The following is a 6,616-nucleotide window of genomic DNA, read 5'->3' as shown; positions in this document are numbered from 1 at the left end:
TTAAATAGGAGGAAAGTAACTTTCTAAGGGATGTAAAGTTGTAACATATGCTCTACTGTGACCCCACCGAAGATGACTTTGGGTGCACAGATGCCATCCAGCATGAGATCCCTTCGGGAAATACGGCTCCAGCACGGGAGAGGCATCATCAAATTTTCCTGATATACCAGGAAGTGAAGGATATGCTGGCACAAATATTACAGAATTGACTGATATGAGAAAGCCAGAGCCCCTGGACTGCACATATTGTGTTGGTCAAGAATAAGGATGAGACTTTGACGTTTTGTGTGGACTATCAATGACTAAATGCCTGCATGGTTTGAGACTCTAAAGGCCCTGTCACACACAGAGATAAATCTTTGGCAGATCTGTGGTTGCAGTGAAATCATGGACATATTGTTCCATTTGTACACAGCCACAAACCTGGCACTGATTGTCCACAATTTCACTGCAACCACAGATCTACCGCAGATTTATCTCTGTGAGTGACAGGGCCTTAACGCTTTGCCAAGGATAGAAAAATCCCTGTCGGCATTTGAGAAAGCCAAATACTTTTCTCTGGATTTGGCCAATGGCTAATGGCAAATCCCCATGGCTGAGTGTGAGTGGCCGAAGACGGCATTCATCCTCCCTGAGACCGTTTGGATTTAAAGTGAATGTATCACGTGTAAAAACACTATTAACCTGAGCAATTGATACCTACCCGGCGCCTGCATATTGAACCCCGCTGTGGGGAGGAAATTAACTTTATTCCCCCATCAGCGTTCATGTTCCACTCACTGGGGTAACGTCGGTGCGGGTTCAGTCACCGCTTTGTGTATGCAGACCGGTGGCTGTATCTACGCCCCCTACAATAACTTACAGCTGCTCAGCATTAGGCCTCTTTCACACATCCGTGTTTCAGGTACGTGTGACATCAGTTTTTTCATGGATGCCACACGTACCCATGTAATTCTATGGGCAAACACACGTCTGTGTTTTCACACGCAGACATGTCCATTTTTTCTCTGGCAGCACGGGTGTCACACGGCCCGCACATTGATGTGATTCGTGTGACATCAGTGTGACGCATACCGAACAAAACATGTGTCTTTGTAATAAAAAGATTTTCTATTCTCACCTGTCTCCAACAATGCGGTCTTCAGCGCTGCTGTCTCCTGCTTCAGGGCCGGCTCATTATGCTCATGCATATTCACTGCACCTTGGACCTGAAAGCAACAGCATCGCCGGGGACAGCATCACCGGAGACAGGTGAGTATCCAGCAAGCAGTGTGTGTGTGTGCAGTGACATTAGGATGTCATTGGAGTATGCAATCACTTGAATGACCTCCTGATAACACCCCTGCCACCGCGGGTGTTGCAACAGTGACTTCACGGGTTCATCAAAGTTCATTGGGAACTCTGATGAACCCGAGACGTTACTGCCGTGACACGTGGGGTGTCGTCAGAAGGTTATCCGAGTTCATTGGATACTCTGATGAACCCGTGACGTCACTGCCGTGGTCATACACACACACACACACTACTCAGGGTGCCCCTGCGGTGACCTGGGCTCACCTTATGAGGTCCAGGTCACCGTAGGGAAGTGCACACACAGCAATGTGTGTGTGTGCCTGCAGGGGCTGCTCCCACAATCAATGGGGAAAATTTGGTTCTCCATTGAATGTGCCAGTGAGTATGGGATCGACATGGGCCCTCCCTAATTGGATACCGACGGACCAGGATTAGGGCTTTAACAGGGAAATAAATTGGAAAAAAGGGTGTCTCTTGTCTTTATTTATTGAATAATTTTCTCTTTTCATGTCTTTTTCGATTCACTTTTGGGGAACGTCGTGGCACCTCGCAATGGATTACGGCAGACATTTTGTATTTTTATTTATTTAAAAAATAAATAAATAAAAAATAACAAACAAATAAATTGGTGAACAATGACTAGAGTCGGGGTTTTTTTTGTTCAAAGAAACTTTTTTATTCTCCTTTCAACTACTGGATTAGTAATGGGGGTGTCTGCTAGATGGCACCCATTACCAAACCAAGACTTGATGCCAGCTGGAGCTGGCATCAACCCCACAAATATTACCCCATTTTGCCACTGCACTAGGGCAATGGGAAGAGCCGAAGCCAGCACCAGACTTGGCGCATCTAATGGATGCGTCACTTCTGGGGCAGCTGCAGGCTGCTATTGTTAGGCTGGAAAGGGACAAATAACCATTGCTCTTCCCAATGTAATGGAAATGTATGATTGGCCAGTTTGGGGGGAAGGGGGTGGGTCTCACTACATCCAAAAACATTGTTTTTATCCCCAATGAGAGCCATTCAGAGGACAGTGGAGAGCATGTTCGCCAATCATTAGTAATCTCAAGCAATTTTATGTCCTTTTAATTACGGATCACACAGAATGGCATCGCCGGTCATAGGTAGTATATGGGCAGGTAGCTATTTTAATTGTTCATGTGTCTCAGCAGTAATGTGGGGCTTAAAGACATGTGGTGGTTTCTACCAGACTGTTGAAGAAGGAGATCAGCAAAGCATGTGCATGAGTCACTCCAGCATGGAGTGTGAGCAGGAAGGCGAGTTTGATCCCTAGTAAGTGGGTGCTGGAATGACAAGAAACCGAAGGTGGTACGCCACATTGTAAGACTAGTGTATGTAGTCGAAAAAGGGGTGAGTTCAGAGTGGTGCCCTCAAAGTGTATAATTGGGGGTATTTGTGGTGGGATTAGGGGGTGTCTAATGGGATGGTGGGATTGTGGGAGTGTATAATGAAAGATGGTGTTTGTTGCTGAATTTGGGGGTGTATAGTGAGGGCATGTATGTCGTGGATTTGGGGGTCTCTAGAGTTAGGTGGGTCTGTGGGGGGATTTGTATAGTGAAGTGGTGGGGTTCTGTGCGGGGATTTGTACAGTGTATAAAGTGGTGGGGTTCTGTAGGATAAGTTGCATAGTGCAGAGTGGGAGTCTTGGTAATGTCTAAGAAGGGTTTAGCGACTGTACTGTATAAAAGGGGGTTTCTGCAGCGAGAAGTTCTGCAATAAAGTACAAAGACCACTACGCAAATCCTCAATTATACATGCCACAAAATCCACCACCCCTCATTATACACCCCCTAAATACCAGATATGCCACCTGATTATACAGCCAAAAGTCCCATCAGGAACCCAAATTATACATGCTGCAAAACCCACCATCCCTCATTATACACCCCCTAAATACCAGACATGCCACTTCATTATACACCCGCCAATTATACATCCTCAAAACCCACCACCCCTCATTATACACCCCCTAAATACCAGACATGCCACTTCATTATACACCCGCCAATTATACATCCTCAAAACCCACCACCCCTCATTATACACCCCCTAAATACCAGACATGCCACTTCATTATACACCCGCCAATTATACATCCTCAAAACCCACCACCCCTCATTATACACCCCCTAAATACCAGACATGCCACTTCATTATACAGACCCCAATTCCCATCAGGAACCCAAATTATACATCCCACAAAACCCATCACCCCTTATTATACACCCTCTAAATACCAGACAGCTCACCTCATTATACACCCCTAAGACACCCCAATTATACAACCCCAAAACCCACCAGCCCTCTTTATACACCCCTAAATACCTGATATCCCTCATCACTATACAGAGCAAAATCCCACCAAGTACCCCAATTGTATACTATATATATATATTGTATAAATTTTTTTTATAATAAGTACAGTTTGGAATGTTTAGTGCTGAAGTGCACAATTGGTGCTGGCTTTTTGTTTTTTCTTCAAGTACCCCAATTGTATACTCCCCCAAAACCCACCACTCATTATACACCCCCTAAATACCAGACATCCCACTTCATTATACACCCACAAGTCTCATCAGACACTCCAATTATACATCTCCCCAAACCCCACCACCCCGCATTATACAGCTTATAAATACCAAATATCCCACCTCATTATAAAGCACCACCCAAATCCTACCACAGACCTCCCCTTATCATAAATCCCTCTGTATGCACCCTCCCCCCATATAGACTCTCTGTTACGGTTGCTGTGGCACTTGCGACTATGTTTGGATTTCTTGCTACTGCACATGTGCAAGCGCTGGAGACTAAGTCCTATCTTGGAGCCATTGCACATGTGCGGGTGACATCATCGCTGACACGAGGTCACATGTCTCTGACACCTTCTAAGCTGATTGGCCGCTGGTCATGTGCTTGTGACACATGGTCACATGTCTCTGACACCTTCTATGCCGATTGGTCGCTGGTCATGTGCTTGTGACGCTTTGCTCGGTGATAGGCCAGCGTGACGTCATTGCTGTCGTTCTGGCAGCGGATTGGCTCTGGTGTCCTCCATCTTGGATGAGGCACAGAGTCTATATAAGACCCTGACGCACGCCGCCCGGCGCTCAGTCCTCTTGGTTCATGCATGAGAGTAGACGCTCTGTGCACGGCCCTCTAGGCATCTCTCTGTCTATGTTAGGTGAGCGCTACCGGCAGGGTAGCGTTCTTATACCTTACAGCTTCGGCTGCGGTCCGTATCCTTACATCTTAGTGGAGCGGACATAGGCAGGTGCCTGAGGCACATGGTCCGGCTGGGCCTTGTGATTCTACTCGTAGGTGGACGTTCCTTATACTGCGTCTGGCAGTTGTTCGTATCCTCGCACACTAGGGGAGCGAACAGAGGTAGGAGCTTTGTGCGGCTTATGCTGCTGTCCGTCTCTTTTGCACCACTAGAAGAGCGGACCTAGGCAGGTGCCATATCTAGTGGTTCGTGTCCTCGCACACTAGTGGAGCGAACGCAGGTAGGAGCTTTGTGTGGCTTATGCTGCTGTCCGTCTCTTTTGCACCACTAGTGGAGTGGACCCAGGCAGGTGCCATATCTAGTGGTTCGTGTCCTCGCACACTAGTGGAGCGAACATAGGTAGGAGCTTTGTGCGGCTTATGCTGCTGTCCGTCTCCTGGCACCGCTAGAGGAATGTGTGAAGATGTAATTTACCCTCTCACTGTATATGCTGTACAGATTCCTATTTCAAGCTGGGTTCATTGTCTTATTTGAACTACTTCTGTGTACATTTCTATTGTTGTAGGTAATCACCCCCCTAAAATGCAAGGTTATATCCTCTTGAGGCACTTCCATCCCTGGGAGTAGGGGGAGGTGGGCCTAGAGTCCAACTAGTGTAAACTCTGCTTACCTGGGAGATTCAGGCAGAGTGAGCTGAAACTTGAAGGGAGCAGGAGCTCCAGCCTGTGTGGCTGTGGACACGGACGGAGCTAGGCCTGTGTGGCGGCCCGTGGGATTGTGTGGAACTCTTTGGACTACTGTAAGGACGATTGCTTTGTAATCCGGTCCGAGGATTGTCGGGAAGGGCCCCCGAATCTGTTTTACGTGGACTTATCGTGTGCTGTTCTTGCATTCCTGTTAATAAACCTGTTGGATCGTCCCTCGGCCTCGTCCATCCTTTGCTCTGTTGTACACCCCCGTCACAGAATGGACCTAGGTAGCTGCCATTTCACACTCACTGCTTTTGTCTCTGTGACCATTAACAGAGATCATACCACACACCCTCCAAGTAAGGGAGGAATTGCTTTATTTCCTAATTATATTCCTCTGAGTTTAACAGTTATTGCACTCTGCACTTGTGCTATTACTATTTACAGTGGCACACTTATATACCCCTTATCCTCTGCCATAGTCTGCAGCAGAGTCTTTGCACGGTGGACCCTGACTGTCTGATATTCCTTTGGGTTTTATTATCAGACAGCTCCCCGTAACACTCTCCCTCTGTATGCATCCTGCCCCAGTACACACCCTCCCTCTGTATGCACCCTTCTCCCCGTATGCACCCTCCCCCTGTATGCACCCTGCCCCCACTACACACCCTCCATCTGTATGCACCCTCCATCTGTATGCACCCTCCCTCTGTATACACCCTCCCTCTGTATACACCCTCCCTCTGTATGCACCCTCCCTCTGTATGCATCCTCCCTCTGTATGCACCCTCCCCCTGCATGCACCCTCCCTCTGTATACACCCTCCCTCTGTATGCACCCTCCCTCTGTATACATCCTCCCTCTGTATGCACCCTCCCCCTGCATGCACCCTCCCTCTGCATGCACCCTCCCTCTGTAAGCACACTCCCTCTGTATGCACCCTCCCCCGTATACATCCTCCCCCCCCATGCACAATCCCCCTGTATGCACCCTCCCTCCCCCTGTATGCACCCAACCCCTGTATGCACCCTCCCTCTGTATATATCCTCCATATGTATGCACCCTCCCCCTGTATACATCCTCCCCCCCTATGCACCCTCCCCCTGTATGCACCCTCCCCCTGTATGCACCCTCCCCCTGTATGCACCCTCCCTCTGTATGCACCCAACCCCTGTATGCACCCTCCCTCTGTATACATCCTCCCTCTGTATACATCCTCCCCCCCCATGCACAATCCCCCTGTATGCACCCTCCCTCTGTATGCACCCTCCCTCTGTATGCACCCAACCCCTGTATGCACCCTCCCTCTGTATATATCCTCCATATGTATGCACCCTCCCTCTGTATACATCCTCCCCCCCCATGCACAATCCCCCTGTATGCACCC

The sequence above is a fragment of the Anomaloglossus baeobatrachus genome, chromosome 1, assembly GCF_048569485.1.
Source record: "Anomaloglossus baeobatrachus isolate aAnoBae1 chromosome 1, aAnoBae1.hap1, whole genome shotgun sequence".
In the NCBI taxonomy this organism is placed as follows: Eukaryota; Metazoa; Chordata; class Amphibia; order Anura; family Aromobatidae; genus Anomaloglossus; species Anomaloglossus baeobatrachus.
This window is presented reverse-complemented; position numbering follows the sequence as displayed.